Consider the following 25,563-nt stretch of genomic DNA (forward strand, 5'->3'; position numbering starts at 1 on the left):
TTACCTTCAGAAGGCTCGAGCGGTGTAATTTTGAACCCACACATGGCCTTCAGCTCACAGAGAAGGCGATAGCAGATGCCTTAGTGATTGTACCTGGAAGGTTCATATTTTGTGGCATTCTTGTAGTTTTTAGTAGAAACTGGCAACCGTTCTGTCTCATGCCACATGTGTAACCAAAGGATATGATGTATTTATCCCTGTTCCTTGCAGGGGAGTTGGACTAGATGACCTTTGAAGGTCCCTTCCAGCCCTAACCATTCTATGGTTCTATGATTCTATGATTTGATTTCATAAAACCTTTTCACAACATATAGCAGTCTGTGAACTTGCATTCACAATTTGAAACAAGCCTTTCATTAGTTGCTTCCACTGTAGTAAATAGGCTTCTTCTGCATCTATCCTTTTTAAAAAGTTTAGAAGAATTTATTTTTTTAAAAATAAATTCCTGGAAAGCTGAAGAAGATGAAGTGTAGATATTTTGGGGCAATGGCTGTAGTACTCGAGATACAGAAAAGCACCTTGGTACCACTTGCATTTTAACCTGAACGGAGTATGTTTGTGTCGTTTGTGTTTTTATTAGGTGCGTAGAACTGGTCGCGGAGATGAGGTACATGTATGATAAACAGGGAGGACTTTTGTTTAGTTTGGCATGAATTGCTGAATACGTCTTCTCTTCTGGAGAGGAATTGACAATTAAGGAACAATTATATTGAGTTTATTTCCCTAACACTCCCCTACAAGTAAATGATACCAAAGCAGATCATAAATATCCAACTCTAATTTGCTATTGAACTGGAGTTAATGTCTAGTCACGTTCTTCCATTTCATTTGTTCTTTTGACAGCCTTTGTTGAGGAAACGATAATTTGCCTTTTTGCTACCTTTCACCATGGTTTTATATATGTAGCGGGTTATATTTTATCAATGCTCTTGGTTTGGATATGGCTTCTATTGAGGTTCGCACCTCCAGAGGAAATTAGCTGTATTCCTGGTGGGACTCTACTATTTTTGGGGAATGAAGTCCTGTGCCTTCTTGGAGGCGACAGCAAAATCCACATTGATTTTAGTGGGCCGAGATTCACCCAAAGAACTGAAAAGTCCCAAATGTCCCCTCTGACACAAAGAATGACAGTGAGGTGTGGCTGGTTTCTGGGTGTGCATGGGACACCTCCATAGCACCTGTGCAGTCCGCAGACTGCTGCTTCTCCTCTAGGGCACTGGGCTCTTTCCCTCCATCAGTAGCTGTGCTTAGGATGGAAAACTGCACAGCTGCACACTCATTTTCAATAAGAAGCAGGCTTTTTCTCCGTTCTCAGGGAGAATGAAAGAGTACTCACATATTTCATAGGTGGGACTTTTTTTAATGCGCGTTGTGTAGACTAAAGGCTACTAGCAAATTCACCATGTAGTTCTCAGCATTGCAAGATCAGATTATCTCCCTTGGTCCTAACTGCTCTTAACTTCAGTAGGTCTTTTAAGTCTTGTAATGTTCAGCATTGCTCTCAGTGAGCAGTGTGTGGTTGTTATTTCTTTGAATTGTTCAATAGTATTGACCAGGAGGTAATGGCACAGAAAAAACGAAATTGCGTTTGTGGACTCGGATAGAAGGAAATGACTGGACCTTACTGATCTGAAAAATAATTTCAAGTTCTTCTTCGCCAGTAATACCATTAGGATTTCAGAATGATGTGAATAAGTCCATCTGAGTGGCCAAGAGTTTATGCAAATGTTGAAGTAAAACATCAGTCACAAATTAAATCATTTGTGCTCTATAAATATCTAATTATACAAGGGGAAAAACAACACTACATTAATCTTGCCAGCCTTGGCAGTGGTTTTAAGCTCTTCTTTGCTCTGTAAAATATCTTAATTTTGGGGTTTTAAATGTGAATATTGTGTGGTTTTGGTTTCTACACTTACAGTCCTTTTCTTAATATTTTTAAAATTTATGTGGTATTGGGTTTGTTCTCCTTTGGTAGGAAAAAAAATCCCACAGTGTTATAAGGATGATGACTTTCAGTTTTAACTTTCCTCTTAATGCCTGTTTAAAAAATAAAGCATAAAGCATTTTATTTTATGTATAGCGAATACCCAATCTGCAAAACCTCTTTGATAGAATCAAGGCCCCTTGAATGCAGTTGTCATTCTTCTGGAATCATTTTTTTGAAATGAATTTTTGCTGCTGGTTTCATATTTTATTTAGGGAAGGAACAAATATTTTAATGTAATTCTTATAAGTCTAATTAGAGATGATGCATTTCAAATGTAAGATATTGGGAGACATTTCTGCAAGGCATTCATCCTATTTCTTTATATTCCAGAGGTGATGACATTTTCCGAACTTTGGTGAATGAAGTCACTTAAATGTTGAATATCAGCTAATGCAAAGGAATAGACGTCTTATAAATACTGTTCTTTTTACACCTCTTCATAATATATTTATGAAGGCAGACAAATGAGACATTAAATAGGATGTGTCTGGTAAATTATTTTTTGTTTGTGCGTATGAGCATGTGTGTTTACAAATAATGTGAAAATTTCCTCTTGTGCCCAATTGGAATGCCCCCAAGAGTAACTTGTACCTGTTACCCCTCCTCTTTTCCTATGCATAAATATTTAACAATATGTCAAGTATTTTGTAGATTATAGGTCTTTTTTTTTCTTACATGCTTTCTTTCTGCCTTATTTTAAAACTGTGTCTTTCTAATGTGTAAATAAACAGCTGATTCTTCATTGGCTTTCATTTTTATTAAGAAGAATGATTCCTGTGAGAGTTAAAGGCATTGTGGTTGTGTTGTGTGTAAATAGGAGCTAAAATATTGTCTTCTTACCCTGTATTGTAGTCTTCTGTTTTTCATGAGGCTCAGGTTTCACTCTGCCCGAAGAGACTATTTAATTGATATTATTGAAAGGCTTTTTTCCTTCCTCTGTTTTCTTCATTTGAGGCGTTCAGTGGTGTGTAGAGATGCAGAGGTAGCAAAACAGGCCATATGCTTTGTAAAAGGCACACTAGTAGCACTTTTGATGGATGTCTGATTTTTAAAGTGCTGTATCTTTCATTAAAATTTACATGTAAAGTAAGGGCAAGCACAGTGACATGAAAGCTAATGCAAGTTGCACATCTTGACATAATAACAATCACAAGAAACTGGAGATCCCAGATGGCAGCTTGGCCTTTGCCATCCTTTTAATAAGCTACTAACTGCTAATTATTGCAGTCTTTTGGGCAAGTTAATTTACTGTTGACTCTTAAAGAGACATTGTGCCTTTTCCTGGCATTTAGGTTTTTCAGTTTAGATTTGAGAGTGTTTTTTCCCTGCAGATTGGAGTCCTTCCAACGGACAGTAACAAAGAGGCAAAGAAGCAGAGAGGGAAATGGAACATAATAAGCAATGTTTTCTTTGATGATAGCAGAATATAGGGTTGCGGGTTTTTCTAGGGCATGGGTTTAGAGCTGAAAGGAACACCAGCATGTATCGTAGAGCTAGGATTTAGGTTTTGTATTTAAAAGAAAGCCCTTACTGCAGAGTTAGTATTATTGTTAAAAATAAACAGAACATCTTTCCCTTAAATAATCAAAATTTGAGATTCTGAAAATGAAATAAACTAGAAATAGAAACTCAAAATTACAGGTTTGTTTCTGTTGCCAGAGATGATTTGAAGGCAAAATTTCGACTCACAATTCTGAAAGCTAGAACGTCCACTGTATTTTTGGAAAAGTCTTCATTTTAATGTTACTTACCTGGTTGTCATAATACAGGGAAGGAGCGTTATCTGTAAAACACGCAATTTTTTAAAGTGATCTTTTTCCAGTTGAAAGGGACATTTGGTAATGAGACCAGTCAGGGAGAAGTTTTGATCTAAGAACCTATTTAGGAATGAAGGAACAGCTGCAGTTTAAATGGACTCTAATTCTCGCAGTTAATGCTGTTTTGTGAATGCCTGATTCTCTGTGATAACATTTGGGAGGAGTGATGGTGGGTAATAGCTTATTTCCTGGGCTTTATGGTAATGCAGCAAAGTGATGGTAATGCCATCAGGAACTGAAATAGACCCCTGTCACACACATCAGTCAGCCCTGCTAAAATATGAAACCCAGTGAGAGAGGGGAGTTTCCTGTTTTAAGGCTCATTGTGGCCTTTTGTGGACTAGAGTGATAACATTATGGTATTGAACAGTTCAGAAAAGATGTGCTGTGTAAGCTGGATCTTATGCTTTAAAAGTAAGCGCTTAGAAACAGCAGCCTTATTTGCAGTGCTTTACCAGATAGTAAATATTTTGACTAGAGATTAGAGGATAACATGCCATACAAATGGTTGTAAAACTATTACTGTGAAGAAGGTCATGCTTTCTCAAATCGTCTGATATAACTCACCCAGTATCATCTGTGTCAGTTATTAAGTCATGTCTAACGGTGTGTGATTTCCCCCACATCAATATTCTGATTTTTGATTCTGATTTTGGCAATACACCATTGCTAATTGCTGTGATACCCACCACCTTTCATTTGTTTGGCCATATTCACCTCTTTCATGGAGCTAGAGCTCCTTCTCATGCTGGTTTTCATTTCCACATTTGTTTCAAGAACCTCAATAGTTCTGAGCGCATATATCCAAACAGAGAGCAGTACTGATAGGCTATGGAATAAGGGAAGATAATAGAACATACCACTACAGAGAGCAAGGAATTAGTTGTGAATCCAGCACTCACAGGTTGTAACATTTTCATTTGGTTTTGAAGCATTTTTGTTTTGAAACTTTTGTTACAGACGACTTATCCTGCAAATTGCTGTGCTTAAGGTACTGCTTTCCCTAAACAGCCGATGAAGCCCATAGAAATTAAAGGTCTTTTGCACCTGGGAATGTGTCGTGTACCTGCAAGGATAAAGTCCCCAAAATCTGTTTTAGCAGGATTTTCTGTGAGATGTTGATCTCGTACTAGATATGCTTTATATACCAAGACGTTTTGTGTAATGCTATTGAGAGCCATATTCTTCACTGCACTGCGAGGATTTTTTTGGGGTATACCTGGTATCGAAGCAGAGGCAGTGCACTGATGTAAAAGAAATAGTGCAGGGAAGAATCTTGCTCTGAGACTAACCTGAGGGATTCTGGATCGTTCTCACAAAATTATGTCCTTAGATCTCCTCTTGTTAAAGTAAAAGACTGCAAAGCATTTAATAGAAACGGTCCTTTACCAGCACTGCTTTGTGGGGAAAGGCTTTAAACAGAACGGGTACTTTGAGAATTTGTGTACACAGTTGTCACCATTAAAAAAGTCAGTAGCATTTGCCAAGGAGTACCACACCGTGGTGCCTGAGATATCACTTTCTCTCCTACAATAGAGCAAGAAGAATGTATGTAGTATATGTAGGTAAGTGTTTACGATTTGATTCTGTCAATTGCATGCGTTTTAATGGAGCTTTTCTCTCAAATCACAGTTTGATTGGGGAACTGCTTATGAGTCAGATTGTTTCTAAAGCAAAACATGGTTCCTTTTAATTGAGCAGTCTTTTTACTGAAGACTCTAAAAAAACATTTCAGTATTAGTTCTAAAATCGTGTGGCTCTGTGATTGTTAGTTGTTAGTGGTGGTAACAAAAATGTGTAATTTGAATGTTAAAATAATTGTATTTTAAAAGGAGCTGTGGTCTTATTAGGTATGGTGGAATTGTATTAAGCCAGCATTAGAAAGCACACACCTTTATTCCCCCTAATTACTGATATATTAATAATGACCAGGTTGATGATGAATGTGCTGATCACCAGCTGGGATCAGACAATTATATTTGATTATGTAAAGAGTTAGTTGCTGTAAGCCTTGAAATATTAAAACTTGGCTAGAATAAATATCACTGAAGAACCTTTGTCTTTTACATGTGTATTCAGCTGCCAGTTCTCTGAGCAATTCTTGGTTCACCCAGTAATGTTGGGAATCAAACTGTGAACAGTTATTTTCCAGCCCTGTGAATGTTGATAAAAGGATCTTGCATAGCTGTTGGCTTGTCCTGTGAGGGAGAGCACATTGCTGCATCGCAGCACAGGGATTACAGGCTCTTGCTTAGCTCCGCATTAAAGATGTTGCAAGCTTTTATAAAAGCCAGGGCAGCACCTAGCATGGCTGTGCATTTGCATTTCCCAGCTCTGACAAAGGGCACGCGCATTTCAGGCACCAGTGCCTTGCGGGACTGGCCAACTCCGTCGTCCAACTAATACATTTATCTGACTGTTTTCAACTGCACGTATTTATTTTGGATACAGTCTTATTCCACAGACAGTCTCAGTGAAGTCTGTAGGCATATGGGGCAAGCTGCTCTCTATGTCTGTTTTTCATCTCTCAGTTTACTAAAGTATTTTTTCCCCCAGAATTTGTTCAGTTCCTAAATAGCCATCGATTTATCTTTCCTCTGTTGCTAAATCGCTGAAAAGATGCATAACTTTTGTTATTTGTCTCCTGGAATACTGTCATAAAAAACACTTTCTGGCATTGATCATCTGCAGTTTGAACAGAATATCGTTTTTGCCACAATGTGACAGACAATTTATGCTTGACTGTGGAAAAATTCTTTTCCTAAAGTTGGAAAAAATCAGAATGTACAGATCATAAGGCTCTCTTTAAAAATGTCCTGCTGTACTTAAGATACTTAATTCCAGGCTTAGCATTTCAATTTCTCACTCAATTTTGTATTACTAGATATGATACTAGAGACATCATTAGTGATTTTTCTTTGCTACATTCTTGTACTTGATTTGTTCTATCTATTGACTCCATCTTTAAAACAGATGTATTTTAAAAGAAATCTGTGGACACTTCATTTCCTGCCGTGTTGCACTGTATGTCCATAATGGAACGAATGTATTATGTGGTGGATGCGCTTATTGTATTGTCAGCCAGAAGTACGACTTTTTTCTCTTAGTGTCAGTTCCCTTCAACTTCTCAAATACTGATTTTTTTTTCCATGGTGGGAGGGAAGAGAAGAGTGGAGAGATAATCGCTGTTTTTCTTTCTTTTTCTCTCCTAAGGTACTTCTATTTAAACCAGTGTAGTTTTCTTACTAATTTTCTCCTTCAGGTGTTTGCTATCAATCTGCTATGTTAAACTTTGTGCTATGATTCTGTGATTCTATTCCATCAGGCAAGTTTGGTAAATGTTGATCAGTGCATGAAATCAGTTCTTAAATGGTTGCAAAATTGCCTTCCTTCAGACTGTTTTGATCACAAGGGCTTTCAAGTGTCAAAGTCATTTGGAGAACTAGATAGGTAAAATGCGTGAGCACTAAGCTTTTTCCAGGATAGAATAAATAAACGTGTTTTCTACTGTGTGCTCTGCCTTTGATAGTGATTTGATAAAACGGAAAAAAAGAAAGGCAATGATATTAAATATTTACAAGAGTGATTTAGTTGTGTAATCTTGTGCTATGCATCCCTGTTTAGTAGTGAAATCAGCTACTGCTGAAGTAAATGCCATTAAACTGGTAGTGCTGTGAAGGTCACTGCCTATACAATGTCAAAGCAATTTATAGAGAATAATGATTTTTGTCGGCTTTCCAATGTACCAACCTCCTCCTTTTTGTCTCCTTTTCCAAAAATAACCGAAAATAAATTTATTTCAGGAATCACTTTCTCTCTGACTCTTCTCCCATCTGACTGATTCAGGAGCTTGAAACCTCTTCAGAAGTTTTCCTGTTGATGTGCTTAGTGGATAGACACTGATTCCCTTCTTTCCGGCATTGAGCTTGTTACAGCTCTATTTGCTGGGGTTTCCAGTTGGCCATTTCTCAGCAGTTTGTTTTAAGAGATGCTGAATTATGACCTTCACTCTTATGAGTGGTTACTTTTCTTCCCTGTGCTATTTTCAGCCCTGTCTGTGATTCTCCTGAAAAATTCTCTTTTGTGTGCTGATTGTTTGTCATCAGCCGTGCGCGTGTAGCATGTTGACATCCCACCAAACTCCTGTCCTGATAAGTGTCTTATAAGTGCTTTGAGTACATTCCTAAATAGTGTCGTGCTTAATGGAGAGGCCTCAGAAGTGAGAGGTGTGTTCTTCGCTCCACGGCTGGTTTTCCCTGCAAATTGCCGGGGCCTTTGTGCCTCTGCAGCAGCGGAGTGGGGACAAAAGCCCTTCACCGCTGTGCAAGGAGGCTGCTGCATTGATGCTTACAGAGTGTCCTGAAAACAATACATGAGTACAAAGCATTATCATTCAGCTTCACATCCGTCCAGTAAGAAGGTTAATTATTTGTTTTCCTCATTGAACAGTTGAATAAGCAGAAGCACAGAGAGATGGAGTGAGCTGGAGGAGAACAGGCAATAAATGCCAGAGTTCTCTTGTCTGTTCCTGTGTCTGTAAGCACCAGTGCAGTCTGTCTTATGAACAACCAAATAACTTGCTTGTTCTACCAAGGCCTCTCCCAATTAGATTCCACATGCTAAAGCAATTCTCTAAGAAGATTAAAACTGTATTTATCTGTTGACAAACATGTACATGACCATAAAAATAGCAATCATATTTTACAAAGGGAACAACATATATTCTCTGTGACAAAAATCTACAGAATGAAAAAACCCGTAATACAGAGGTGCCTGAAGTGCGCTGTGTAAGGATTTTGCTGGGAAAGTACATATGAGCTCACCGAGACAGTGTAGGTTTCTCCCTGAAGGCATGAATTTTAAGGATAAGGGGAAAGAAAGAGGGTACTTAAATAGTGAAGGAGTGGAAATGTTTTTTTCATGGTTATGAGGAAGAAGAATGGATGTACAGCATCAGCAGTGGGAAGAGGGGGCAAATGGAATGAATGGGAAGGGAAGCAGAAGGAAGGGCAGTAGAAACATATGTACTCTTATCTGGGAGGAGTGTCCCAGATAAAGTGGTGGGAGAGGAATCTGCCATGAACACTGGTCTTCTGGACAGTTTGAGGTGGGTATATATCCTTACACATAATTTTTTGCTGAATATTAGGCGGGTAGGTATTACTACTGGTAGTTTATTTTGGTTCTTTGATTTTTGTACCATCTCATTCAACAATGCACCCAGGAGAAGACTAAAGCCTCCAGTTACTGACATGGCTTTTTATGGCCTTCTCCTTCAGGCCCATTAATGGACCTTTTACCTGTTGTGAAAGAGGCTAGTTCAGCAGTGTGTCTGGGATGGATGCATATGTGCATGGTTAATTCAAGCCTTATGATTTCCTTTAGTCTATTTTGTCTGATTCTTTGTCTCTTTTTATGCAAGTCTGTGATTAGTATCGAGTTCTTCCCAGAATGCTGGCAATTATCTCACAGGTGGAAGGATTAAGAAAAAGCAGTGAGAATTACACTGGGATTAAATAAGACTGCTTTTGGAGTGTGTTTGTGGATGTGTTTTTTTTTTTCTTTAAGCAAAGAGAAAGAAGAGAGAAGCCAGCTCAGCCTTCAGGTCTCTCTAGGGAGGAAAGTAATACCCTTGAATATGGAAAAGTAGCATCTCGGCTTGGGAGGAGGTCATGCTGAGAAAGGAAATGCAATGTTAAGGCACAAGATTGAGAATTCTCAGTTCAATTTCTGGTTGCTCTGGTTTTGCTTCAGGCTGTTCTGATTGCCCAGAGTGAACCTCAGCTTGTCCATGTGTGAAATGGAGGCAGTGGTAACTTTCCTGTCTTATGTTGCATGAAACTAAATTAATTACTCTGTAAGTGTGCTAGGTTTTTGGGTAGTAAGTACAGAAGAAGAGGACAGAGCATTCTTCTCATGCCACATGCTGTGGTCCCACACCCAGCAGTGATGTCAGATGTGGTTAGTGGTGGGTTATTTCTGTCTCTCTCTCATCTCTCCCTCTGTGTGATGAGTGGGGCAACACAATGCTGGTAGAAACAAGAGGCTCATCTCCCTTTTGAGATGAGAATAGAACCACCCCATGGGACTGGCAGGCCATGTATCCCAGACTCTGAAGGGAAAACACAGCTTGCAGGCAGGGCTGTGCCACACCTTACCTACAAACTGGCTGGGAGTACAGGGCGTGGGAGATGTCACCGCTGACGGGAACCTGGACTTCAGGCTGCAGCCGTAGGCAGAGAGTTTAGTTCACCTTTAGCCCTGTCCTTGGCCTCTCGTGACACTGGCACCGCTTGTGTTTGCAGTGCAGCAATGCCCGAAGACCCTGAGAGAAGTTAAGCTGTGGTGCTGAGAAAGCAAATAGTGCTGGAAAACAGGAGAAGAGTGATGGGAATGGGGCGAGGGCTCCATCGGGTGCCCTACTGAGTCTGTGTGTGATGGGAACAGTGGCACAGAGGGTCCAGGCTAACCTCAGTATTGCTGGAGTGGCTCGGGTGTTTCTCAGTAAGATATAGCAGCCCTGCTGTCAAGTGAAATTGAGCTTTTACCCTGAGGGCAGTTTATTTTTAATTAGTTGCAGCTCGTACTAGTCAAAGGAACAGACTGGAAGGATGTTCTCTATTCCTACACAGGGTGGCTGAAGCCAGAGACAGGCAAGTTACCTTTTGGAGTGCTAGCTTCCCACTGTGGGGCTGTGTCTCACCTCTGAACCCACTGCCGGCTCTCCACTGCGCAGCTTCCAGCTTCTGGCAGTCACCGCTGGCTGCTCCCCAGGCAGCAGCCATGGCAGCAACGACTGACGAGCACCTAATGTGTTTTGCCCTGCTGTGACACCCTCCTCAGAGCAGTGGCCAGGGCAGAAATTTTTCTTGTCCTGTCCTTGCTACTGCTTTCACTTTGTGTTTCCCCACTGTGTGTGCTGTCCCCGTTCACTCAAGCCTTTCAGCCCTGTCCTTTGGGGAATATGAACACAACAGTGACTGCAGCTGTATGGTCCTTACCCTCTATGTTGTGTGTAACAAGGAAGGGCCAGTGAATGTTTGTTGTCATTGCTTCTGTGACAAGTATCAGGCACATCCTGATTTTATTCATTTTACTCAAAGTCGAAGTGTTTTTCCCCTTCTGTTAGGAGCCAGGCATGAGTACGATAAAGTGTAAGTAGAAGCAGAGAGATTCTGCCCTGTTGAGTCCTCACAAAGAATTTGAATGGAGTTACTGCATGGGTATTCCTGCATGCTTTTTGGAGCTCTCTGATACTTGTTCCTTCACATAATTTAGTTAACACTAATCTTTTCCTCTTATAGTGCAGATTTGTTGGCTTCGATTGTTGGAATGTGTTCAGCTGGTGGGGCACCTTGGGGAGAGGAGCAGAGAGTTCCCAGAGCTTTGGCCACGTAGAATAGGAATTTGCAGAAGTTATAAATAATAGTTTTCCATGAGAATTCCAATATCCTGGTACTGCTGTTCTACTGACTGAGAGCGGTCATGAGTGGCGTCCCTCAGGGATCCATGTTGGGCCCGGCCCTCTTCAACATCTTTGTCGGTGACGTGGACAGTGGCATGGAGTGCACCCTCAGCAAGTTCGCCGATGACACCAAGCTGTGTGGTGCTGTCGACACGCTGGAAGGGAGAGATGTCATCCAGAGGGACCTCGACAGGCTGGAGAGGTGGGCCCGTGTCGACCTCATGAAGTTCAACCAGGCCAAATGCAAGGTCCTACATCTGGGTCGTGGCAATCCCAGGCACAAATACAGACTGGGTGGTGAATGGATCGAGGGCAGCCCTGAGGAGAAGGACTTGGGAGTACTGGTGGACGAGAAGCTCAATATGAGCCGGCAATGTGCTCTTGCGGCCCAGAAGGCCAACCGCGTCCTGGGCTGCATCAAGAGGACCGTGGCCAGCAGGTCGAGAGAGGTGATTCTCCCCCTCTACTCTGCCCTTGTGAGACCTCACCTGGAGTACTGCATCCTGTTCTGGAGTCCCCAGCATAAGAAGGACATGGACCAGTTGGAGAGGGTCCAGAGGAGGGCCACGAAGATGATAAGAGGGCTGGAGCACCTTTCCTATGAGGACAGGCTGAAAGAGTTGGGGCTGTTCAGCCTGGAGAAGAGGAGGCTCCGGGGTGACCTTATAGCGGTCTTCCAGTACCTCAAGGGAGCCTACAAGAAAGATGGGGAGAGGTTGTTCAGGAGGGTCTGTTGTGATAGGACAAGGGGTAATGGTTTTAAAATAGAGGGAGGTAGATTCAGATTGGATATTAGGAAAAAATTTTTTACCATGAGAGTTGTAGAACACTGGAACAGGTTGCCCAGAGAGGTGGTGGATGCTCCATCCCTGGAGACGTTCAAGGCCAGGTTGTACGAGGCCCTGAGCAACCTGATCTAGTTGGAGATATCCCTGTTCCTTGCAGGGGGGTTGGACTAGATGACCTTTGAAGGTCCCTTCCAGCCCTAACCATTCTATGATTCTGTGATTCTATGATTCTACTGTTCCATAATGACTGCCTAAGCCTCTGTTGTCTTTCCATATGGTGATCATTATTTCTGTTGTATTTTTTATTCTGATTTTATTCTTAGTATGTCAGTTTGTTTTACCTTGTTTGTATTGATCCAAGTATATTTTTATTCAGAATAACCCTCAGTATCTTTCCATCTCAAATATCTAAACTAAACACTTTTTTAAATGTCTCCTCATGTTACCCTGCCTGAGTGACTAGATTTGAAGCTGGACTACAGCTGTTTTGTTTTGCCCCACAGCTCCACCACATAAACCTTGATTTTGACTTGCTTTGCCTTGCCATGTCTGATAACGCAGCACTGGGTCCCTCTGGCACCTTGATCTAGGGCATTGATGCCATCCCACTGCTGGGACTCAGAGTTAGGTTAATGCACATCACTCTGGACCTTCAGCAAGCTTGGTGGGACAGCAAAGCTAGAAACAAGACACACTGGTAGAGCTGTGAACAAGAGATATTGTTACTCAGAGCACTAAGTGTTTCCGACTTAACAGAAGAAGATAGTGAAGGACAGAGATTACCTGATTTTCCATAGAGATAGAGTGAACTGCTAGTGCCAGGAACAGAGTCCAGGGGCTCAAATTCCTGTTGGTGCAGAGCTACTGAGATGAGCTAGGTACAGCAAGTCACATCAAAGCCATATTCAGAAGTGGGCCTAAGCAATGGTGTTATTCTTAGACAATGTAGAATTTGCTTCTGTTGCATTTTCTTAGTCTTTCACAGGCAAATAATATTAATTAAAAAATCTCTACTGCATTTGAGACCGTGGCTTGCCAAGAGATGGGGAGATCAACTTTCATTGTACATAGAGATTTGACTTTGTTAACAGAGTGCTTTAGAGAAACAGGGGATGCACTGGGAGAACAAGACTGATTTAAGAGTCTCTTATTACAAGATTATCTGTCTTTTTACTGAGCTGAGTATTTATTACATGGCAAAGCCAGTAATTACATTGCAAGCCAGTGATTGCCTAGGTTCAGGTGTTTACCTGGCGGCTTCTGGGATGCCATATAAACAGCTGTAAATGAAGCCAGTTATTCAGTCCACTCATAAAGAGGTTTGATTGTAGGTCTCCAGTCTTCCCAGGGTTCAGTGTCTGAGCTGAAGCAGGCAGCCGGCTGTCCTGCCAGCCGACAGAGCTCTCTACGGGTGTTATTACTGCTGCCACTGCTGGAAATGTTTAGAAATGTTAATATGAATTTTCAACAGGGGCAAAACAGAAGGGTCTGGGGGCAGCTGGCACAGTGAGGATGGGGCAAGGAGAGGCGAAGTCTCCTTTTTTATCCATTCATGGTACCCCTTGCTGTCAAGTGTTGGCATGGTGGACTGCTCAGGGAGGGAGAGAGCCAGTTCCTCTTCTTCTATCACAAAGCTCTAGGGGTTCCTATTCCCCTCTTTCTGACCCTTTCCTCCCACCGTGCTGGCATTACTTCAAAGAAAGAACTTTAAGTACACTTTTCCTATTATAATTGCTAGTGTGTGAGACCCTGAAGTCCACAAGGTCTCTTTGTGCTGTAGAGAATGATAATGAAATACAAAAAAATTAGTCAAACCCACAGTCAGTGGGATCATCAGTCTTTTGTTCTGTGAGGCTGTCAAACCTTTCTGGATTTGTCTAATAGTGTGTGTATGTCTCGACTATATTATCAATAATATAACCATCAAAACATAACCTCTAGTCCTCATCTGCTCTTGTTTCTTCTGGTCCTGTATGTTATGCTTAGGAGAATAAAAAGCTATGGCAGCTTTTCAACAATTAGATTCTGTGTATAGCTAAATTCTAGTCCTTCCTCAAACATTTCCATGAATTAACTTTCAAACCGTTTCTTAAAAGCCTTATCAGCCTCTAATAAAATAATGGAAACAATATGAAGAATAATGAATCTGTAACTATACAGAATAACAGAACCATAAGCAATCATCATCAGCATTTAATAAACAAAACTCATAGAAGGCATTTGATTACTTTTGGACTGAGTTACAGAATTAATGGATGAAAAGAAGGCAGTGGTTGCGATATATCTAGACTTCACTGCGTTATTTGACAAAAAACCCTATATAATCTTACTTGAAAAAGCAATTAAAATTTGGCTTTAACATAAAGAGTTTTCTAAAATAAATTAACAATACAAAATGCAACAGCGTTTTCATGAACTGGGAAGGCTAGACAAATTGGAAGTTACTGTCATTTCTGTCTAGCGCTTTTCTCAGTGATCACAAAAAGGGAAAGAAATGACATATTAGTGAAATGTGTAGATTTGACTAGAATGGGAAGAATTGCAATCATCAGTGTGGATAGAAAACAGAATAAATGTCGCATAAGTGCGGTGACATCCTTCATAAAGCAGTAGGTGGATAATTCATCTGTAAAGAGACCTGATAAGCTGCACCTAGACTAAACTGTTAAGGGTCTTAAATAATGTAGGGTGGAGATATGTCAAACAATTAGTAAGAATTTTGAAAGGGCTTGATGATTAAGATCATGCGTGGCTTGATTATGAGGGAATAGTGAAAGACCTAGTATGTATAGCTAAACTTCATGCTGAGAAAGTGGCAAGATATGAAATAAAAGTCATCTCCAAGCACATACAGAGCATAAATGCAAAGAAGAAAAAAGAATTATCCTGGCGTTATCTCAGGGGAATTACCTAGAAAGGGTGCCATTCAATCATACAAAGGTGTTCTAGGTCCAGTATCAAGAGAGAACATCTTAACAATGAGAACTATGCATTGCCTTATAGAGTACTTTTCCAAGTGAAAAGGTGGGAGCCACTGAGCTTTGGCAGTTATACTGAAAATAATCCAAATGAAGTTCCTATTCTTGGGAGCCAGCCTTTCTCTTCTGCACCTAGTGAACATGAGATGGTGACTTAGAGGAGGATTACTTAAGTCTTTTCCCTTGTTCAAAGCTCAAATATACCGTAACATAGACATATAGGTATCCTTCATTTTCAAGAGGGTCTTTATCTGCTCCACATTGTAATCCTGCTTGCATTGCTCTGGTTGATGTCTGTATCTCTGAGGGAACAATAATCTGTTGTTGTATCAGCTTGCAATATAAAAATAGTCCACCAAATGCAAACAAAATGTTTTCATAAAAGAAACTGTATGGTTTGCCATGACTACATTAGTGCTAATGCACTACCAGGTCTCTTTTTTCTTTATCCATGTGTTAATTTTGTTCTTCAGTCTCTCCACCCCTTCTAGCTTAATTACCCTCCCCAGACTAGAGGCTGCTGCTGCCTTTTGGCTTCATTACCAGCTTTCATTTTCATTAAGAACCTTGCGCTAATGGACTGTTATAAAACACAGTCATCATTGGCAGGTGTTGCCAAATGACTCTCAGCATGATGGCATTTCTGTGCAATGGAGCAAACAGTCTGGACATTGGATTTGTGGAGCGTCCAAGGGCTTGGGATAGAAGGCGAAGAGAGGAAAGTTTGGTGGATCGATACAAAGAAGCCCTCAAATGCTCACATGAACAATGATGGAAAAAGAGCACTATGAGCAGTGGGTTTGTTGAGACCTACGATAGTGCCAGCATCTGCTCAGGTTGCAAATAGCAGAGAACAGCTTCCTAAACAGCTCTGTAGCAGTGCTGGAGCCCATATTGCAAAATACTAATCCTTATAGCCTTCCAGTTTAGAAGGGAATGAATATCTGAACGCCAACTCATTGAGTGAGTGAAATCATATATCAAAATAAACGTTGTGGTTCATGTCATCCAGCGTTAGTAAGGGGAATGCATATTTTTGCTGCAGAGATATTGGTCATAGTTGCCTTTGTGTGCCCTTTGAAGCATTTAGAGATGCTGGAACAAATACTCATCAGGAAAGAGCAAGGGCTTCCTGTATTGTCCTTCAAGGAGCTGATTGTCCCAGTCGAAATAAGTAAAAGTACGTCCCAGAAGAAATATTGTCAGATTTTGACTCTTAAGAGGGGAATAAGAGTGTTTCAGCACTAGAGGAAATATAATAAAGTGTTATTATTCTCTGTTGATCTGAAGTCCTTTAACTTTTGTTACTGTCTTCCAAAAGACCATAAAAGCACCTCAGTTATGTACCAAAGCAAGTATCGAGCAGAAGGACTTGATGGCTCTACTTGCAGGTAAGCAAATGGTCCATTTTGTGTATTATTTTCTGGCTTCTTTTGGATTTGGTTATGCTTCCCATTTGTGCTTTTCTTTTCTTTTCTTTCTTACCAGATGCAAGTTTCATGTCAGCTAAGTGATGTATCTATGCTTTAACAGAGAGTGACAGTATGGTATCATTTGCTGAGAAGTGACTTTCTTTTATCAGTTCTTTTTTGTCCTTTCTCAAGGCACTGCTCCCTGCAGTAGAACGCTGCAGATGGGCCGATCTCACAGGGTAGGCAAGGAACACTTGATCTGACTGGCTGCAGGATGTGCATTTTGGCAGAGTGTAAGAAGTTGTGCTTTTGTCTAATTCTTGAGCTTTTAGCAGTCCTTGGGCCACTTCTGAGAAAGAACGGCTTTTCACAGTCCAGTGTGGTTAGTCTGCAGCTGTTACTGAAAGAGAGTATTGTCCATATTGACATGCAATACAGGGCAGGGCCAAATCCAGTAACTTGTCCTTAAGCAGAACTTTTAGTGATTGCGTGGTTGATGGGATTTTTCTTACTGTTTACTGTGCCACATAATTCTCTCCTATGAGCTCAGTCAAGACCTTTGAACGAGGGAAAATGTGTTTAATTGGGGGGTCTGGATCACATGGCAGAGGAAGAAGACCTTCTGGAGTGTGCAGTGGGGCTGGCAGAAGAAGACTTCAGTAGTCAGGGGCTTTGCAGCACAACATGGCCATGGGAGAATACTGGCAGGAGTAAGCAAAGAGCCAGATTGTGGAGTCAGTGGAAGGACAGGCTTTTTCCCAGGACTCTGTTAGGACTGTGCACAATGTGTTGTAATAGAGAAAATTACAAAACCTGCATGTTGAAAGGGGATGAGGGAGGAGGCCCCCAGCAAAAACAAGGCCGGTAACTTTAAATGTCTTTTTTCCTAGCCTGCCCTATGTCCTTCCTTTTCTTTATCTGCATTTTAAAAATACAATTGGCTTAGTTCTGAGTATAAAGCACTTGTGGTCCTGCTCACTGCGTGCACAACCCTTGGTTGATCTACCTTTAAGCTCTGATCACATCAGAATCTCGTAACAACCTGAAGGAGACTTTTGGAGCGAGTTCAGTGTGTGTGTGCTGGCATGTGATCACCTGTGTGCCATCCCTGCAGGCGAGAGTATTTGACTGCAGGCTCTGCTGCTCTTGTGTGACTCTTGCACTTTGCAGCACAGAATAATGCCAGAAACTTTCTGTTCACCTGAGCTCCCCTGTGGAGGTACAGCTGCTGGACTTCCCTTCTGCTTTTAACCCTGTTTGACATTATCTCTGCATCGTCATTTTCTAGGAGAAGTGGCTGCAGCTGAAGGCTCATTTTCCATCTTTTATTTAAGCAAATCTCATAGGAAATTTCAGTGGTTTAGAATAAGGAGGAATTGCTCCTGGTTAGAAGCAAGGATAATGTAAATAGGTATAAATCTCTCTCCTTTCCTCCAGTAATTCTGTCTAGGTCACATTGTAGAGCTTTGCCAGTACATGCTTAACTGTGACCCTGTGTTTCTTCTGTGTCTTTTCCTTGTACTTGCATAGATGTTGTGTATGTCTGGAGGATTCCACTTGTAAGTGATCAAAGTTAAACATGTGCAGAAACTGGAGCTCAAATCACTTCAAAGTAGATTAGGCTAAATAATGAGAATACATCGCTGGAGAATAATCTTGTAGGGAACAGCAGGCGGTTTGGGGCAGAACATAAGTTGCTGTAACCTGATAAGACACAGGAAAAGGTGTTAAAGAGCATTCTAGTGGTGAGTATTATTTATTAACACTGTTGCTTTTATGTTTTATCATTTTTCTGTGGTGTTTTTTTTGTTCTTCTGTTAGGCTCTTCAGTGCTAGGAAGAATTTTGTGCTAGAAAGTTTCTCAGTACAGATGAGTCCTTTCTCCTGATCCTGGCTCTTCTATTATGTTTGAGTTGTAATAGCAGAAAAGTCAGAGGCCAGTACACCTTACTCTTTCTACTGGCGCTTCCCATCTGTGAGTCAGATTTCTTTGCCAGTATTGATTTGTGTTCGCGTGATCACTGTGTGGGTTAGGGAATGATTAGTGCCTTGTCTTCCAAGGGAGCTGAAGAGGGTCCCTTAGGGAATTAGGAGCATAGGTGGCAATAAACCCCGGATATTCTTGGCTATTTTGGGGCATTAATATCATGTATACTCTAAATGTGAGATTTAACTATTCATGAAGAATGGGGTAGAGTGTGGTCTGGTAAGTTTAAAAAAGCCCTATAATGGGCAGAGCCATTGTCTTCCTTCAGAGGGTGATTTACTTGTTATTGCTGGGCTGTGACTCAGGCCTTTCCTTCTGAAGGGATAAATCATTCCTAGCAGAGTAAATGTCACACGGAGATGTATTGGTGACTCTAGAAAAAGTTGCCCTTTAACAGCTTCCTGGTAACATTTCCTTTGCAGCGCTTGGGTAAATGCAATGACAAAATAAAGGGAGCATCTCTCCCCATCTTCTGCCCCTCTTCATCACAGCCTGTCAGTCCCACCTCGAGGCTGTTGTATCTTAAAGGGAATGACTCAGACCACTGGCAGAGCAGATAATGCCAAGCCAAAAGGAGATTGGGCAGCATATAAATCTCAGGCCTTGGGACAGGAGCAGACTGGGACCTCACTGCGTAATCACAGAGGCCACGCTCTGTGGTGGGGTACGTCAGGACAACTTTCTTGGAGTTCAGGGGACTAACACTAATTAACGCCAAAGAAGAATCTTCTTGACAGATGAATGGAGCAGGGAGCAGGTAGTGCAAGGAAGGTGGGAAGGTCACAAGGTGGAAGGCTGCAAGGACTGACAAACCTTATGCTTATGTTTATGGTTGTGAGCCAATAGAGAAATTATCTGTCTCAACATTCTTGCATCTACTATCCTCATCACTCTAATAATGTCTGATTCTTTTATGGCAGTGGACTTACATGGGAGGATCTGGCTAGATCAGGGAATTGAAAAAGGGATCTTTACACTTTCTCATGCAGGCCATCACTATGAATATAGTTACCTTGGCTGGCAATGACTGATTATGCTTTCCTCTGACAGCAAAATGGAGTGGTGGATTTTAGTCCTGCTGTGAATGGGAAGGGATAGGTGTTCTCGTTATAAGACCTTGCCTCCTTCCCTATGGTTACTTCAGAGAGGCTCAGGCACTGCATGGCTGACCGTTTCTCTTTTTTTTTAGGTCTCAGAGAAGACAAGGGTAGGCCTAATAAATACAGTTCTGTCTTGAGGAAGTCACATCAATCCTTTCCTCTGAAATCTGCAAAGCCAAAGGCATATCATTAGGAACAAACACCTGTAGATGAGTTGTGTAAATATGTGAATAGATACTATGGTGACAGACGTTGCTCAGAACTCCAAAGTTGATCTGTACACCCGCCTCGATATGCCTTTCAAGGTGCAGACCAAAACTGGGTCACCTGAAGCTTTAGAGCAATGTAAATATGTTAGGCCAAATATAGTGGAGGTGTTAACATAGTAACGTGCTTACTGAGATTGATCATCAGTGGGATTTCGCAGGGAGAAGAGAGAAAGGAGGAGACTTCGGAGTTGTGACAAAATGCTGCTGGATTTCTATCCAGAGAAGAGAGACTTTCTTGATTTACTATGTGGAGAAAAAAGGCCTCCCATGGGTGTGAGTGCTGCCACACAGCTCTTCAGATAATAGAAGTGTTGTAAGAGAATAAAAGGAGTTATAGGAGTTTATTGTCTGACTGTACTTCAGTGCCCAAAAATGGAGCAAATTTCTAGTTGTAATATTAAACACCTTTCCTAACAGCAAATGGAGTTTACTGCCAAAATGCTGCAGGCATAGCAACTGGGAAAATAACTTGAATGCAGAGATGTTTTACACAGTCGCATGCCCCAAAGTACTCCTTTTTCAGCCCCACAAGCCAGACCCTACAAGAAATGGAAGAGCAGACTTGGACACTCTCCCTACAAAATGTTCTCTCCTTGGATCCCAGTGGTGGCTTTTAGATTTGTGCAGCTCTAGTGATTTCAGCTGAATAACTTCTCGAATTGATTATTGCATCCTCTATTTTCAGAATTCCTTGGAGTTTTGATACTTGGGACTAGCAGCAGAAGTCAGTGAAAGAGGAGAGTGAGCTATTTTTCTCGGGAACCTTGAAAAATAACCCTTTAAAGTAGTGTTATTGCTGCAGTAAATTCTCGAGGTTCGAAATTTCTCTCATCTTTCAAACTCTTCATGATGTCCCAGCTGAATTAGTGAGGACTGTATCTTTGTTTCCTCTCCTGATATAGCTTACAAGTTCCCTTCCTTCTCCTCCAGTCCTGGAACTGCTGGCACAAGAACATTTCCCTGACCAGCTTCTGTGTTTGGAGCAGTCTTAAGTGTTTCAATTTCCTGTTTCCTTTCATTGCATATTAACTCTAGCTGTTGTAGTTTATTACTCAAAACTTTTCTTCAAAGTAGAGCGCTATGAAAGAGAGGACAGAAAGTTTTGTTGTACTGATAAAATCTTTGTCACCATCTCCTCTTGCTCTCTTTGGTAAGAATCCAGGAAAAAGCGGAACCATTTAATAAGTAAGTCAGATACGAAACTAAGTTTCTAAAGAGAAATGTGAATCATAGGAGTTAAGGATCTGTGAAAGCACCTCATCCGTCACCCTGCCAGTGCACTAATGCTTTGTATGGCATAAAGTGAAAATAGTAGTGTCCTTATAATACCCTTTCTGCTGGTGTAGTTATCACATGAAGCAGAAATGCTTGTGCATGTGTGTGCGCACACACATGCGTGCATGTGTGAGCAGCTGGTTCATTGGTGCTTAAGTATTCATTGGCAATTGCTGTCGTTGTTCCTCGTTTTATTAGCTTTTGCCAAGTAGTTCCACTTTTACTAAGGGCAGCAGGGTTTATGGCAGCGATATTTCTCACAGTGTCAGAGATAAAATATCAGGCTAATAACAGACTCTCTGGTAATGTAAATTGCAAAGGGGAAGCGATCTTGTTTTGTAGAAGTCCTGCTTGGGAATGTTGAGTCTCCTGTTGGAGAAGCAGCCTGTGGAATTTGATACACTTCATACTCTCTAGGAAGATAAATGATTTGTCTTAAGTGATGAGGGCGGAGGCGGGGAGATCTAATTTCAGTTACTATTTTCCTTGGTAGATAATAACTCAGACTCTCTTATACCTAGAGCTTCATCCTACGAGGAGCTAAGCACCCAGGAATCCATTGGTGTCAGGAAGAGTTTGGTCTCTTACTGAATGAAATCTCTGCAAGCAAATGCTTTCCAAACAGACTTTCTCTTTTGAAAGGGGGATATAGAGAAAGGAAACTAGAGAAAGGCCTATTCCAGTGCCTCAGCACCCTCATAGTGAAGAATTTCTTCCTTAGATCTAATCTAAATTTCCCCTCTTTCAGTTTAAAGTCATTACCCCTTGTCTTATCACTACATGCCCTTGTAACAAGTCCCTCTCCAGCTTTCCTGTAGGCCCCCTTTAGGTACTGGAAGGCTGCTAGAAGGTGTCCCGAGAGCCTTCTCTTCTCCAGGCTGAATAAGCCCAACTCTCTCAGCCTGTCTTCATAGGAGAGGTGTTCCAGCCCTCTGATCATCTTTGTGGCCCTCCTCTTGATCTGCTCCAACAGGTCTATGTCCTTCTTATGTTGGGGGCCCCAGAGCTGAATGAAGAAAATCTTCTCCCTTTGGCCTCATGTAGAGCAGAATATCCCAAAGTGAAGTGAAGAAGAAGGGGTGGTAATATATTTTTTTTCTGTGGGAAAAGTCATTGATTCTACCCTAAAGTTATGCACGTCTCCCAACATTAGAGGTACACTGCAGAACAAAATCTCTTTTGAGGAGTGGAGGTCTAGGTGTATTTCTGCTAGGACACCTGAGTGTCACAACCTACACCTTGTCTTTGTTGTTCCAAGGTCTTTTAACTTCATTATTCTGAAGACTTCCCTAGGATAACACACACATCTATGTGATAACATATAAATACATACAGTATCTAGCATGTGTTTTGTGTGTATGCAGATTATGGGGCACTTGGAGGAGCTGCTGTCAGTCATACCACTGTCAGGATCAGATTAACGTGGAACCTGAAATTTGATCTTGCATGAAAAGCAGGGCCTGAAGAGAAAAAAAATAAAGGGCAGAGTATCTTATAGTAGCACAGAAGAAATTACAAGCTGATGGGCTGGGCACCTTTGTTTGGAAGCAATGTTGAGTTTGAGAGGAAGAAGGTAAAATCCATTGCAGAAGGCAGTCTGAAGAGCAGTCTGCCTCAATTTGGCAGGAGCACAGGCCCTGAGTTTTTAGAACATTAAAACAATGACGAAATTAGGCCACAGATTCTACTAATTCAGCCGTGATCAGCTTCCCCACTTCTAGTAACAATTAAATGCTTATCTCTTCCTTTCACATGCATTAAATTAATCAGCCATGAGCTAAAAATACTACAGTGCTTAGTCTGAGACCCACCGCGTTTTCCTTGTAGCTTGGACCTCTGCTGGTTCAGTACATGTGCAGAGGACTGGGAATATCTGTGGAAAAAGCCAGCGTAGTATTTCTTACAACAAGTGTAACACTATAGTACCCAACTGTGCCACTTCAGAGAGAGGTCACTGGAGGAGAGAGGATGTTGCGGTACAATATTCAGCTAGAGAAATTGGGATGACGTATGTTTCAGCAGTGCTTACGTATTAAGCTAGGTACTATCCGTCTGCTCAGTAAGAGACAATCCTTGAACTAAAAACTGTAAAGCCAAAGAGTAAATAGATACAGAAAAGGAAGGAGGTACAACTTGTCTGTCCCAGTGTGTATCCCAACCACTTGATGAGCTTGTGTCTCGGAACCACTGAAAAAACACCTGCTGGAGTCAGATAGATTTGAGAGTAAATGTGTTTCGGGACTACGTTTTTCTAAGGTATAGCTGTATGTTCTGGTGGAGGTAATCATAGGACCATTCACTTCTTAATCTGAGTCATCCAGATGTGAGGATTTTCTTCAGTGTTTTAGGGTGGTGGAATAGGACTTGACACTTGATGCTCAGGAGCTGCATTTGACTTTCTAGTGTAGCACCTCTCCTGAGTTAAGGCAACCACTGTGTTTCTTGGCCAGAACTGGCTCACATCTAGCCAGCTCAGAGCATGGATAGAGCCACCTTACAGTTGCCTGTCGATGACCAAGTAAATGTGTCCTCGCTTTCTAGTGGCTTTGTCCCTCCTTGTGAGGCCACACACGCACACACAGAGTTTGAGAGACAGCTAAGATGTCTTTTGGGTGTAGATATTAGATCTGGACTTTCCAGAGTTATCATACCACATCTGTCACTTTTTATATAGCTTTGGCCATGTCTTATAACCTCCCTCCTGTTTTTTTTTTCCTTTTTGCCAATAAGGAGGAATTAACACATGCACTCTGGGATGCTTAGAGGATTAATTTTCTTTCAAAACACCACTATGCACAGTTATGAAGATCTGTTAGTAAATTGTTTTCTTGGTGAAGCACCTTGGTGCTTCAGAACTTCAAAACACCTTGGTGTTTTGAAGCATCTTATTAGTTTTAAATTGCAGTATTTGTAATCATTCCTTGTCAGCCTTCTCCTAAAGAAGAGCCAGCACTAGAAATGCAGGAGGTGAAGTGTTGCAATTAAGATGTATCAAAATACTGTTGTGACACCCAAGCCTGGAAGCTGCAGGTCAGATCACACAGCCTTTGCAGAGATAAGTGTGGGCCTCAAAAGTAGAGCCGAAAGAGGCCATGTCCAAAAAGGCCCACCATTTCATTTGCTGTGCCTTTACATTTCACACAGACTTCTGCCATGTGTCTCAGTCAGGCTTGGATCTTCCTTACCCCAGGACAGAGCCTCTTCTTAATGTTAGTGTAGTCTATCTCAATTGAAATTGTTTCGGAAAGTCTTCAGAGTATATGCTGTCATATATATCTCAGGAACCAACCTACCAGAACTTTGAATGCTATAAAATCAATGACAAAGATAAAAATATGTGCTACAAATCAGTATTGAAGTGTACCGCGTAGGAGTGTGGGTCAGGAAAGCTTACCCAGCTTTGTCTGCCTCTGTGATACCATCCTTTCAATTTCAGTACCTTACAACTACTGTAAAGGAGTAGTTTTGCTTAGTACTTTTTCCTGCTGATCAGAAAGAACCCTATTACCTCCTCCAACAGTATGTGGCTCTTTGTGCTCCCAGGCTAGGGAAGCGGTCTGCTGTGTTATGTTTGTGAAATACAGAGTAAAGCTGAGGGAGCTGCTGTTTAAATGAGAGGATACTCAGCCTCTGAGTTTTCCAGAGGAGAAAATAGTGACATCAGTGCTGTTTTCCATGCAAAACATACATCAGTCTGTTGGAAGATCTGATTGTATGCAATGGACTAAGTTGGGTTTGAGGATAAGAGAAATTCTGAGGAAATGATAAATGCAGTGTAGTCAGTCTGGGTTGAAGGGTGTTAGTTAAGGTTTAGCACAAACGCCCATGTGTTAACGGTACCATAACTGCCATCATCAGGTAAGAACAAGGACTTTACTGATAGGCAGGGGTGATGGATGGCTCCAGAGAGTACATGTAGTAATGTGATACAGGGTGCACATTACAAGCAATTACAATTTGAATAAGTTATCAATGGAAGGAGGTAGAGGACTGGAAAGTGGCTTTATTAACCCCTTGAAGTTAATGTTCACAGCATTTTGAAAAAGTTTATGTGTTGCTGTGACTTATAATTATGGTGACAAATGCTGGTGCCCAGAGAGTTTGTGATCGCAGCCTCTCTCGCAGGCATTGCTTTACCAGAACAGTTCAGAACAGCAATCCATATATACTTAAAATAAAAGGAATGAGGAAGATGAAACGTGAAACCCTGAACAAGGACAAGCCTTGTGATAAATCCTGCCTCAGCTTTTCTTATTGCGTTCTTTGGCTTTGCTCTTTCATGAGCTGAACGTTCCTGGTGCTATCTGTCCCATCTTGTGCTGTGATACGGTCATTTAACTCCAGATAAGCTGGATGCAAAGGGGTAAAAAGCTGGAGGAAAAGCTTAGTGACAAAATATTGGTCCAAATCAGTGTTACATCTTTCGGATGAGCAACAGGGAAGGCACCAACCAGTAAGTAAAACAGTAATGATGGCTTTGCA

The 25,563-nt window shown here is 41.4% G+C and overlaps 1 protein-coding gene across 20 annotated transcripts in view; it reads left to right on the forward strand.

The window, feature by feature from the left end:
• NRXN3 (neurexin 3) overlaps positions 1–25,563 on the forward strand; it is a 1,026,565-nt gene that overhangs the window by 50,236 nt on the left and 950,766 nt on the right. The window lies entirely within an intron of this gene.

Source organism: Tauraco erythrolophus, chromosome 6 (assembly GCF_009769465.1).
Source record: "Tauraco erythrolophus isolate bTauEry1 chromosome 6, bTauEry1.pri, whole genome shotgun sequence".
Lineage (NCBI taxonomy): Eukaryota > Metazoa > Chordata > Aves > Musophagiformes > Musophagidae > Tauraco > Tauraco erythrolophus.